The sequence below is a fragment of the Nicotiana tomentosiformis genome, chromosome 2 (assembly GCF_000390325.3).
Source record: "Nicotiana tomentosiformis chromosome 2, ASM39032v3, whole genome shotgun sequence".
In the NCBI taxonomy this organism is placed as follows: domain Eukaryota; kingdom Viridiplantae; phylum Streptophyta; class Magnoliopsida; order Solanales; family Solanaceae; genus Nicotiana; species Nicotiana tomentosiformis.
This window is the reverse complement of record NC_090813.1, coordinates 155,753,854-155,768,078: the sequence shown is the minus strand read 5'-3', so window position 1 is coordinate 155,768,078 and position 14,225 is coordinate 155,753,854. Positions and strand designations below refer to the sequence as shown.

General features: G+C 37.3%; 1 long non-coding RNA gene across 1 annotated transcript; it reads right to left on the bottom strand.

Annotated features, from left to right (window-relative positions):
- Nucleotides 1-5,375: 5,375 nt before the first annotated feature.
- Nucleotides 5,376-13,757, bottom strand: LOC117277507 (uncharacterized). Its single transcript, XR_011414357.1, has 3 exons — nt 12,388-13,757; nt 6,947-7,064; nt 5,376-5,608 (listed from the first exon to the last, which is right to left on the bottom strand). It is a non-coding gene; the product is annotated as an uncharacterized lncRNA (long non-coding RNA).
- Nucleotides 13,758-14,225: the final 468 nt, after the last annotated feature.

The window sequence follows — 14,225 nt, the reverse complement described above, 5'->3', positions numbered from 1 at the left end:
AAATATTATACGAATTTAGTCGAGCCTTTAAATCACATCCAACAACACTAAAAATACGAATCACACATAGATTCAAGCCTAATGAACTTTAAAACTTCCAATTTCTATAAACGGCGCCGGACCCTATCAAATCACGTCCGATTGACCTCAAATTTTGCACACAAGTTACAATTGACGTAACGGAGGTATTCCAATTTTCATAATCGAATTCCGACCCCGATATCAAAAAGTCAACCCCTCGGTCAATCTTCCCGAAAATTTAACTTTCGCCATTTCAAGCCTAATTTCACTACGGACCTCCAAAAACATTTTCGGACACTCTCCTATGTCAAAAATCACCATACGGAGCTATTGGAATCATCAGAATTTAAATCCGAGGTTGTTTACACATAAGTCCACATCCGGTCAACTTTTCTAACTTAAATTCCAACATGAAATTCATTCTTCCAAACTAACTCTAAAATACCTTAAAACCAAAAATGACAATTCACGCAAGTCATAATACTTTGTAGGAAGTTATTCAAGATTTCAAATAGTTGAAAGGAGCATAAATGCTCAAAATAACCGATCGGGTCATTACACAAATCATCTTCCGTATTAGGGAGTTATTGATGAGGCTGTTCTGCCCTGCAGCTACACGCGGGATTCTTGCGAGCGACTTCTCAGTCGTTCCTACGATCCTCACATTGCTTTTTTGGAGCAGGCGGGTTTGTAGAAAAAACAAGAACCCTAGCTAAATTAGTTGTATTCTGATAGGGGGTGAGGCGTCGGAGCGGAAAAAGAAGAAGAAGGAGAAGAAGGAAGAAGTTCATACTCATCTGTTTCAAAACGTGGGTGTGAAAATTTGTATACATGAGCACATACTTCTTGATTTGAGGTGTTTCTGGTACCCCAACCCCCCAAAAAAGGTAAAATTTTATATCATTGAGCTACAAGGAAACCAATTGAGTAACTTAAAATATCCTCGTGTTGATTTCGTGTTGCTGAACTTCTCTGTGCTAAAACCTGCAAGCTTGGGAACTGCCGAGACAACAGTAAGTAACTCAACTTCTTCTCTGTATTTATAGTTTGTTGCAAAAACTAAGACATGTGCTTATTCCTTTCAGTTGAATAGGTTCATTCAGGAACATGCACATGCACCTGATGTGCCTATTATTTTGGTTGGGAGTGATTATGGTAAGCTCAATTTCTGATTATTTATACATTTTCCAAAGAGTCTTATGCTCCGGGTAATACCCATTTTGTATGTCTTGATTGAATAGTTTTATTTACTATGCAGAAGGAAGGGATTTACCTGATTTAGCTCAACGGAATGCACTTGTTAAAATATCTGACTTTGTTTATACTGGCATGGGAGTGGAGCTAACCCACAGCATTAAAGCCCTTGCATATATTGAAGTAAGCCGTGGGAATATATCAAAGCTCCTTGACAAGATGATTTACTTGTCATCTAGATAGAGATAGAACTTCTTAAGTTCTGGTATTGTGACTTACATATATAGAATTTGACTATCACTAGTAACATTTGCTCCTATTACTCAAGTCAGAATATTTGTAAGGCTATAATTCTTTTGAAACTTGTGGTTATAAACATGGCAGAGTATTTGTATGGTTATAAAAACTTATCAATAAGGGTAGAATTTAAAATTTAAACTTAATTGTTTCCAAATTTAGAAATGGTTAAGTTCACATAAACCGGAACGGATGGATTAATATAAAAAAATAAGTACAAATTTCTGCTTTACCGCCACGTGTCACAGTCTTATGATTTTAACATATCACGCTGACATTGATGATTTTGAGTTAATTATTAATCAAATCCCATTTCGATGTCACAACCATTTTAAGCCATAAGTATTCTTCATTAAATTAATTTCCTCGAACCTTCCTTACTAATTTTATTACCCCATTAAATTATCTTAATTGAATTAATCTCCCTTATCCCTAATCGGACAGTCAAAACCTTCCACCCAACAAAAATAATTTTAAAAAAATATTTTTTTTAAATAAGTCACTTATTATACAACTCAATACCATTGCAATTTCAACGACTCCATATAGTGGTCATTACTCGTTAACCCATTCCACATTTTTCTTCTTTCTTCTTCTTCAATTCAAAGCTCTTTTTTCTAAATTTTCACTAATACTTTTCAACTAATTCTCTTCTACTTTTTTTGGAGCTAGCACTTATTCTCCTCCATAGCCTTTTTCCTTTGAATTTCCCAAAAGAGTAATAGAAAAAAATATGAAACTCGGCTCATGGTGTAGAAACGTTAGGAGAAAAAATGATTGAGAGAATTTTTCTGTGTATCTCCATTGATTGATGGCGGTGTATTTATACAAATATAGTGTAAAAGGATAAGAATAATCCTATGTACAGGTGTCTAAGAAGTATTTGAGCTGTGCTATCAGAAAAATAATTCTATACACCTAATGTACTAATTTTGTACAATAAAAATTAGCCGTTGTGTCTTTATTAGCAGCACAATAGTTGTCTAACATTTTGATCGGACGGACCGTAATACCTCCATCAAATAGTGAACCAAATATACGTGCCCATAATATAAATCGCCTGGCATGGTCACAGGCCTCCAGTCCCAGCATATCATACAGGAGCAATCAATTAAGCACAAATGTATATGATATATGAAATAAGATTCACATGCTCCTGGACTGATATAATTAACAAGCCATAGAGTAGGCATGTGCAAAGTCTGCTATCACAACTCAAATCGGCAAGTTAACGCATAAATAGTAACTACCAAGTTTTTCTCAGGGAATCTGCCTCTTTATAACCTCAAGTACAGTCCAGATAGTTCTCCATAAAGGTACGAATACGAGAATCTTTATAACTTTATGCTTAACAGCCAACTCTAGGCATATCATAGCCTAAGCATTCTTCCGAGTATGAATACTTGCCCTAATGCTCGCACATGGGCCCAAACCTCACATATATACGCACTCGTAGTGCGTAGCTGTCACAAATAATTAACGCAACAAGTGCCTCCACTGAGTTTAAATAAAATACTCACCTCAAAAGAGGCCATAACCCAGAAACAATATGCTTTTGACAACTCCTAGTCTCCAAATTCATAGAACACATGAATCACGGTAACTAGTTCCAACTCCAACACTCGAATGACTAACACATCTTTTATGCACAATCATCTCGCGATAAATTCTTCCAAAACTTTTCTATGCCACATAGAAATAATTAGAATATCAACAGTCTATCAACCAGGTGCGTACCGCAATATCGATGAACATCCGTAAGTCAAAATACTATACGCCTTCTGAAATGCGTACCTTTTTCAGGGATTACCGAGCAGTTACAACATTCATCTAAATATATAATACTGACCATTCTGTCCAAACTTCGTGACCTTCCCTTCAAGACCGAACTGCCACCTTGTACATGTAAATCTTAATCCCGTACAACACACCACATCTAATCATGCCATCATGTAAAAAGCACGAGAATCTCATTATCAACTCATAGTCACCAACAGTTTACATATCCGGTTAGTTAGAAACCTTCATCTTGCTTCCTTCCAAGAGAAAATTATAATACACATGTTCCCCATACCGGTAAAAACAAATATCTCGTTCAAACCATAGTAGAAACTATCAAGAATACTTTGAAATCCATTTGCACATAATCAAGCTATTAGAGCTGAATCTCTCTAACTCTACCAAGCCACGCATGTCACCAAACCCAAAAATATTGCCACCAAAACATTTATAAAGTCTCACCACATCATAACCCCCCCCTCCCCCATAAATACCATAACCGAAACACCCACTCTGAAAATACCTTATTTGAGTCTAAAGTCGTTTCCTTCACCTTCCTGAAACCTAAATATAAAAGTCTCGACACCATCCAACTTAAATCTTTGATTCTAGCCATATACAAATCCGCCAAAAATTCTCAGTTGCTATTAATCATGAATCCATTAAAACATTCTCGAGAGTCATCCACTCTGCTCAAATCTCAATTGCACCGCCCAAACGAGCCGAACTGCCCATGCTCATTTAGTACAACAACACCCAAAGAAGTAACCATGGCTTAACACAAACGAGCAAATTCATACATCGTTACACATTACATCCGTCACGAATAACAACTCAACTAATTCTGTGATTTTCATATGCTCATAAAGTGCAATATAACCCATAACCAGGAATTTCCTTACTCAACTCATCCTCCATCTCAACCTCTGCAAGTGATAACTAACCCACAAGTATGCCTCAGACCAAAACCAATATAACACATAATCGTGCAATCAAATCGGTGATAGCAGACTCTCCTACTTGGCTCAAATCCATAAAACAAAACATTCCATAACTCATAATATCCATACTTTATTACTGCCATAATACCGTAGTTAGTTCAACGAAAAATCTTCTTAAGCTCAATCCACACCAACCATGAAATGCCTCAATCATCCGCTAAGCTCGCATTTATTCTCTTGACAGTCAAGTCAACTTTCTCAACAAGATTCAAATTCGGATCTCAACACATACACCCCGCTGGTAGAAAAGAAACTCTCCGCTCAACTTTATAAGGAGCACACCTCTGTAGATTACTCCGCATGAGATAACCCGCATACTTTGCCTAAAATTGGAATTGGTAACTTGATATACCCTTTCGCAACCACAATCACTACGCGATCACTTAATCTCCCTAAGTCTGAACTCATCAACAAGACATGAAAATCTATTTCGCTCCACCATTAAACAACATGAAAGATCCTTCAACACATTCATACTCAAGACAATACGTCAAATGAAGATAGACTCCAAGCACCTAATGGCCCTCTTTTTTTACATCTCAAGTAAACTATTCTCGTCACAATCAAACCGGTCATCGAGCCACAAATTCCAAACATAGGGACACTACCAGACATATGAGTCCAAATGTACAAGTTCACACAACTAAAGCTACCGAGCCTAAGTTGCGGTCTAAACCTGGCCTCAAGTCCTCCAGACAGACCCATCACCAAAACACAAGATACACATCTCGAACGTCATTCATGGAATCATCAGACGTCGATGCACATCTGATATAGAGCGCTCACATACGCACACGAATGCGTGGAAGGAATTCAACGAGTTATGTTTCAAGATGAATCAATTTTGCACGATAAGGAAAGAAAGATGGAAAATTATTCTAAATTCCCTGTAGCCTCTCGAAGATAAGTATGGACGTCATCATACCAATCTCAAGACTCTACTAGACACTTGCTCAGGACTTGTAGAACCTATGAACCTAGAGCTCTGATACCAACTTGTCACGACCCAAAATCCAACAAGTCGTGATGGCATCGAACCCAACCCGTTAGGTAAGCCAATTTATAAATATATGATTCAAATAATATTTAAGTGACTCTATTAAACTCCGCAAGGACTGATAGTATAAATCATGAGCTTCTAAGATTAGAAATTACAAAGCTGGTATGAAATAAATACATCATCTGTTCGAAATGTACATAAACAGATTTTCTTTATAAATCTAAGGCTACCATGAACAAGAGGCAGCTACACCCGGATCACAGGTACGTCTCCAAATCCATCTCCCATCGATCACAGCAACATCAACATCCAATATCTGCACGCAAGGTGCAGAAGTGTAGTATGAGTACAACCGACCCCATGTACTCAATAAGTAACAAACCTAACATTAGGTTGAAAGTAGTGAAGAGCTGGAACAAAGGTCAGAGTCCAACTCCAATAACCAGCAATAGTTCATAACAATATAATTTAAAGCAGCACAAGTAATAACTCAACAATAGCATGCTCAGCTCTTATACAATTCTGGAAAATAAACATTTTCTTTTCGAGTATAACCGTAAAACTCAAATCTTTTGCCGAAAGTCACCAAAAATATGAGTAAGTCTGAAATTTGTGATTTCTTTTCTCCAAAACTTTAACAACCGATAAGAAATTTCATTATTAGATGGCATGAGGAAAAATACTTCTAATGCTTGCATATCGAGTATGCATATCTAATACAATGTAACATAGTGATGAATTCATGTACTCACACTCTCAGAGTACTCAATCACACATAATTATATATGGCCAATCCAGCCCATGGAAGATCCATCCCCAAATATCAATGATTCAGACAAGATTCATGTCCAGGGAAGATCCATCCCTCAATATAAATAATTCGGGCAAGATCCATGCCCATGGAAAATCTATCACTCAATATAAATATTTCGGGCAAGATCCATCCCTCAATATAAATGCTTCGGGCAAGATCCATGCCTAGGGAAGATCCATCCCTCAATATATATATATATATATATATGGACAGATCCATGCCCGAGGAAGATCCATCCCAGATATATATATCAACTACGCTCATTATGGGGGTGCAGACTCTGGAGGGGCTCCTTCAACCCAAGCGCTATAATAAGCAAGATTCAGGCATAAGTAAATAAAACTTGTTGCGGCGTGCACCCCGATCCCATAATAATAACCTCACAATCAGGCTCTCGGCCTCACTCAGTAATCACTCTTTCCAGTCTCTCGGGTTCACAATGTCATTAAACTAGCCCAAAAATGATGATATGATGTATCAATAAATAATAACAGAGACTGAGATATGATATGAAATGAAGAAATATGACTGAGTATGAAATTTCAATTTAAACAAATAATTCAACATCAATATGACCTCTGTGGGTCTTAATAATAGTGGTATATAGCCTCAGCATGATTTTTAACATGATTCCCAGCTCAATTTCTTTAACACATAAAACTGTATGGATAATGCCAAGATTATTTGACTACACAACTCCACGGAAACAATTATGTCACAATTTCTACGGTGCACGCCCACATGCCCGTCACCTAGCATGTGCGTCACCTCCAAACAATTCACATAACACGTACAATCAGGGTTCATACCCTCAGCTCCAAGATTAGAGATGTTACTTACCTCGAGCAAGCCAAATCCAATACCGAGCAAGTTGTACAATACTCCGAAAATTCCATTCCGCACGTATTAACCTCCATACACCTTCATATCTCCTTAATTCAAGCCAAACGATTCGTATCTATTCAAACAACATGCAAATTAATCACAATTTACTCTAATGCTTATAATTTAACAATTTACAAAATTCTCAACTCCACTCGAAAAATCAAGAGTGGGGCCCACATTTCAGAATCCGTCGAAACTCACAACATATGATAACCCATTCAATTATGAGTCCAACCATACTAAAATTATCGAATTCCGACATCGGATTGACCTTCAAATCTTCATTTTAGATTTTTGGAAGATTTTATAAAAGTCTTATTTTTCTTCCATAAATTCACGGATTCATGATGTGAATTAATATGGAATCATGAAATATAATCAATATAGGATAAGGAACACTTACTCCGAATGTTTTCCCGTAAAATTCGCCTAAATCGAGCTCCCCTAACTCAAAAATGAGTAAAAATGGCAAAACTCCCCGTTTTATGGGGGTTTTACGTCTATGGCGCCACAGGTGGTGTGGGGCGCTTCCTGTGGCGCCCTTTCTAGTATCCAAAAAATTCCCAGTGCCAGGGCTAGCGCCCCACGCTACCCTGGGAGCTAGCAGCGACGGAAAATCGTTCCCGACACGGAAATGGGAATAACTCTCTCATACTATGTCCGAATTCGACGATTCTTTTTGCTATGGCTCCGTAATTTCAATACGGATCTAATGATTCAATCAAAACTGAATTTGGATCTCATTTTTTTAATGTGATACCACATATTCTTGAAGAATTGATGTCGAAACATTCTAGGTTCGATGCCGAAATATAGTAAATCAAGTCCGATTGACCTCAAATGTTGCGCACAAGTCATAAATGACATAACAGACCTATTCCAAATTTCCAGAATAAGATTTTGACCCTGATATCAAAAAGTCAACTCCCCGGTTAAACTTCCAACTTAAATTTTCTATTTTAGCCATTTCAAGCCTAATTTAACTACGAACTTTTAAATAATTTTTCGGACACGCTTCTAAGTCCAAAACTACCATACGGAGCTGTTGGAATCATCAAAACTCTTTTCCGGGGTCGTTTGCACAAAAGTCAAACTCCGGTCAGCCCTATTCATTTAAGCTTCCAACATGAAATTCATTCTTCTGAACTAATCCTGAAACACCTAAAAAATCAAAACCGATGATTCACACACGTCATAATACATCATATGAATCTATTCAAGACTTCAAATAGTATAAAAGAGAGTAATTACTCAAAACGACAAGTCGGGTCGTTACATTCTCCCCCACTTAAACATACGTTTGTCCTCGAACGTGGCAAGAGTTGTTTTCCAAGCCAACAAATCACTATTCCATCTTACCACGCACATACCCGGGGTGATCCCACGCCACCCTATTCCATATAGGCTAGACAACACAACATAATTGAAGATCATTACTTTAATCTTAGTCCGTAAATCTTAGAACTCGATTTCCAACATCCAGAATTTCTTCCAAGACCCGAGTCTCACATCTACATACTATATAAGTTTGAACAAGCTGTATCAAGCAATGATCATAACCCACATATAATCACATAACATACTACACAACTCGCATACTCGCAACACCATTTTCGATCACAATAACTACTCAAAACCAACCTAGTACTAGTATTAAACCTCATATTAAACAAAACCTCATTCCCAAAACCTTCGTACACTGCTGATAATGAAAAAAACATGTGGAACCACTTATCATATCAACTAGTCATGTAGCTCTCTCGCCCCTACCAGAACCATAATCACTTTCTATATCGATTTTTGATATCATCCTCCCAAATATACCATTATCAAATTCGATAGTACACATTCTAGGTCCAATGACCTTATATTATCAAACACAACTATTCCACATACATGCCCCACTAATATATCTCAAGACAAAAATTGTGCAATTTGTGCACCCAAACATGGAAAATATCCCAAAGAAGAAAACTGTTTCGCAAGTTTAGCTAGCACCACCACAACCTAATATTTAGAACCAACTCCTCAAATTTCGTGAAGAGGATAACCATAGGTGCATGTACACAATTCCTCAAATACGCTGCTCATGTAATTTTTATCGTAGAGGAAGGAAAGCAATAAAATCAGATAAATTATCAAAGAAATAAAATTCCCAGACACTGCACGGACAACTCACGTGTCAATGATTTCAATATGTAGATCTGCACGGATAACTCACGTGCCCATAATATAAATCGCCTGGCATGGTCACAGGCCTCTAGTCCCAGCATATCATACAGGAGAAATCAATTAAGTTCACATGTATATGATATATGAAATAAGATTCACATGCTCCTGGACTGATATAATTAACAAGCCATAGAGTAGGCATGTGCAAAGTCTGCTATCACAACTCAAATCGGCAAGTTAACGCATAAATAGTAACTACCAAGTTTTCTCAGGGAATTTGCCTCTTTATAACCTCAAGTACAGCCCAGATAGTTCTCCATAAAGGTACGAATACGAGAATCTTTATAACTTTATGCTTAACAACCAACTCTAGGCATATCATAGCCTAAGCATTCTTCCGAGTATGAATACTTGCCTCGATGCTCGCACATGGGCTCAAACCTCACATATATACGCACTCGTAGCGCATAGCTGTCACAAATAATTAACGCAACAAGTACCTCCACGGAGTTTAAATAAAATACTCACCTCAAAAAAGTCCATAACCCTCAAACAATATGCTTTTGACAACTCCCAGTCTCCAAATTCATAGAACACATAAATCACAGTAACTAGTTCCGACTCCAACACTCGAATGACTAACACATCTTTTATGCACAATCATCTCGCGATAAATTCTTCCAAAACTTTTCTATGCCACATAGAAATAATTAGAATATCAACAGTCTATCAACCAGGTGCGTACCGCAATATCGATGAACATCCGTAAGTCAAAATACTATACGCCTTCTGAAATGCGTACCTTTTTCAGGGATTACCGAGCAGTTACAACATTCATCTAAATATATAATACTGACCATTCTGTCCAAACTTCGTGACCTTCCCTTCAAGACCGAACTGCCACCTTGTACATGTAAATCTTAATCCCGCACACCACACCACATCTATCATGCCATCATGTGAAAAGCACTAGAATCTCATTATCAACTCATAGTCACCAGCAGTTTACATATCCGGTTAGTTAGAAACCTTCCTCTTGCTTCCTTCCATGAGAAAATTACAATACACAACACGTTCTCCATACCGGTAAAAAAGAATCATGTTCAAACCATGGTAGAAACTATCAAGAACACTTTGAAATCTATTTGCACATAACTAAGCTATTAGAGTTGAATCTCCCGAACTCTACCACATGTCACCAAACCCAATAATATTGCCACCAAAACATTTATAAAGTCTCACCACATCATAATTACTACCCCCATAAATACCACAACCGAAACACCCACTCTGAAAATACCTTATTTGAGTCTAAAGTCTTTTCCTTCTCCTTCTTGATACCGAAATATAAAAGTCTCGACACCATCCAACTTAAATCTCAGATTCTAACCATATATAAATCCGCCAAAAATTCTCAGTTGCTATTTACTAATCTTGAATCCATTAGAACTTTCTCGAGAGTCATCCACTCTGCTCAAATCTCAATTGGACCGCCCAAATGGGTCAAAATACCTATGCTCAATTAGTACAACAACACCCCAAAGAAGTAACCATATACCGTGCACATTACATCCGTCATGAATAACAACTCAACTCATTCCGTGATTTTCATATGCTCATGAAGTGCAATAGAACCTGTATCCAAGAATTTCACTCATCCTCCATCTCAACCTCTACAAGTGATAACTAACCCACAAGTATGCCTCAGACCAAAACCAATACAACACATAACCGTGCAATCAAATCGGTGATAGTAGACTCCCCCACTTGGCTCAAAGCCAAAGAACAAAATATTTCATAACTCACAATATCCATACTCTATTACTGCCATAATACCATAGATAGTTCAACGAAAATTCTTCTCAAGCTCAAGCCACACCAACCATGAAATACCTCAATCATCCTCTAAGCTCGCATTTATTCTCTTGACAGTCAAGTCAACTTTCTCAACCAGATTCAAATTTAAATCTTAACACATACACCCTGCTGGTAGAAAAAAAACTCTCCGCTCAACTTTATAAGGAGCACACCTCCGTAGATTACTCCGCATGAGAGAACCCACATGCTTTGCCTAAAATTGGCATCTTGATATACCCTTTCGCAGCCACAATCACTACGTGATCACTTAATCTCCCTAAGTCCGAACTCATCGACAAGACATGAAAATCTACTTTGCTCCACCATTAAACAACATAAAAGATTCTTTAACACATTCATACTCGAGACAATACGTCAAATGAAGACAGACACCAAGCACCCAATGGCCCTATTTTTTTACATATCAAGCAAACTATTCTCGTCACAATCAAACCATCTGAACACATTCTGCAGTCACATCATGCTCATCATATAGCTATTCAACCGCTCATCGAGATCACAAATTTCACACATAGGGACACTACCAGACATATGAGTCTAAATGTACAAGTTCACACAACTGAAGCTACCGAGCCTAAGTTGCGGTCTAAACCTGGTCTCAAATCCTCCAGACTGACCCATCACCAAAACACAAGATACACATCTCGAACCTCATTCATGGAATCACAAGCCGTCGGTGAATATCTGATACAGAGCGCTCACATACGCACACGAATGCGTGGAAGGAATTCAAAGAGTTATGTTTCAAGCTGAATCAATTTCGCACGATAAGGAAAGAAAGATGAAAAATTATCCTAAATGCCTTGTAGCCTCTCGAAGATAAGTATGGACGTCATCATAGCGATCCGCAAGACTCTACTAGACATTTGCTCATGACTTGTAGCACTTATGAACCTAGAGCTCTTATAGTTGTACAGAATAAACTCCCTTTGTTTTACTAATAAGTATTACTTCTGTCCCACTATGTACAACCTAGGATGAAATTTCTATGAATCTAATCTTACTATGAGAAATAATTGAATGAGTTTTTGAATTGAGCATCTTAGTTAAAATGATGATGGGAAGATTTGGAGAAAAAAAGACATAAAGATCTTACAATAGTACTTAGAACAACCATAAATAATATAAAATATAATAATTTTTTGGAGATGGAAATACATTAATTTGAGCGTATGGAATTAATAACTTTTGTTCATTTAAAGACATGCATCATAATTCTAGCAAAAATAAAAAGTACCTCAAATAATACGTGAAAAAAGTAATAATATTTGTTCATTATCACTAAATTAAAGGACAAAGATAGATCGAGAGAAAAATATAAGTAAAATAGAACTCAACTATTGTACCTTTGTTCCCGTCCATAAATAACATAGTGAACTGGATTTGACTGCAAGATGAACAAGCTTTTTGGGTTCAAATTCAGCTGGCAATGACTCCCAAGGATAGCATTTCCACACAAACCAACGCAAGTTGTTGGGCAGATACTCAATAGAACCATCACAAGTACACGATCTCTCTATGTTTAATATCCTAAGCTTTTTCATATTTTTCATGTCCTCTTTGCTAAAGTGCGTGGGAAATAGAAGAAGTTTATTGTTTGATTGGTTGAGGAAGAGAGGCTTGCAAGGAGACGACAGAAAGATCTGTTGAGATTGAGTGAGTAGAGTAGGCGTTTGAAATATTTGGTGAGGTGTCACGCAAGGTAGTAGTTTGACTGGTTACTTGGCCAGTTGTAGGGCCTAGTTGGTAACGTAGTGAGGTAGAGTAATTTTCAACATCCATGTTTGAAATAGTGTGTGGAGCTATAACTTTTGCTATATCTAGAGTATATGTATTTATTATGTGGGCCCCTGGTGCTAAAGTAATGGGCTGGGTATTAATGGGTTGGTACAAGGGAATGTGATATACCCCTTCAATTTACGTGAACCTATTTTCTTTTTAGTTCGTGTAAAAAAGAATGACCTTTTTCTTTATTTGACAATAATTTACCTTTATGCAATGATTTATAGCCACAAAAAATATATGTGTCTTATTTTATACCACAAGTTTAAAAGTTTTCTATCTTTTCTTAAACTCCGTGCCCAGTCAAATGAGTTCATATAAATTGAAACGGAGGGAGTAGTTGATATTTGGGTGCTTGGACTAGGTTGAAAGATGGATACATAGTGGAGTTGGGGGTTGGGCTTATAAGCCCATCCCTATCAGAAACCAAAGAGGCATCATGGTCGCTTAAAGAAGAAAATGGATTGACATTAACTAAGTTGAGGCCAGTAGTATCAGGTTTGTGAGAACTATTTGTAGGGGCCGTAGGGTTACAAGAATTACCTGGTTTTACCTGTGGTGCTGATGTGGCCGCCGCCTTAACTTACAGTGCTACTGGACGGTGCACAGGCGAATGGAAGCATTTGTGTTCTGGCGACTGTCGCCTATTGTGACGACCATTGTATCTTGAAGTAGAATTTTAAGGAAAAGTGACAGTTTTCCATTCCTGTTTAGTGGTAGTCAGAATTTGTTGCGATGCAGATGGATCTGGGGAGGTGATTGGTATAGAAGATAAAGGGGGTGTGGGAGTGTATTAACAATTCCAGGTTGCATGTCCAAATCGACCGCATTTAGTGCAAAGAATATTCAATCCCTCATACAACAAGACTTGTTTACGAGAACCTATGTGTATGTGAGTTTTGAATGGTTATTCCAGTGATACTTCAATACAAATACGGGCGTATCGGCCCCTGGTAGTCGCAGAAGTACACGTATCAACTTTTTGTAGTTGTCCTAGTTTATTTTCCATTTTTTCCTTTACTCTGTTTTAGGAGATCATGTGCGGGTTAGGTGAAATATGTACAAAGGAAACGTAATTACTCCACCCGTTTCAATTTTCAATTTAGATAAGGTAGTTTGATTTGACACAGAGTTTAAGAGAAAAGAGAGAGACTTTTGAAACTTGTGGTCTTAAAAGCTTAAGGGGTAAAAGTTTTGTGGGGCCATGACATTTGTGTGATTATAAAAAGATTCTCATTAAGGGTAAAATGGATGAAATGAAAAAAGCTTAAAGTTAAATTATTTTCAATTATAGAAATGTGTCATTTTTTTTAAACGAACTAATAAAAAAAGTGTGTCATCTAAATTGAAACGGAAGGACTAAATCATATTTCAGTTCTTTAACTCAATAAATGCCAAAGAT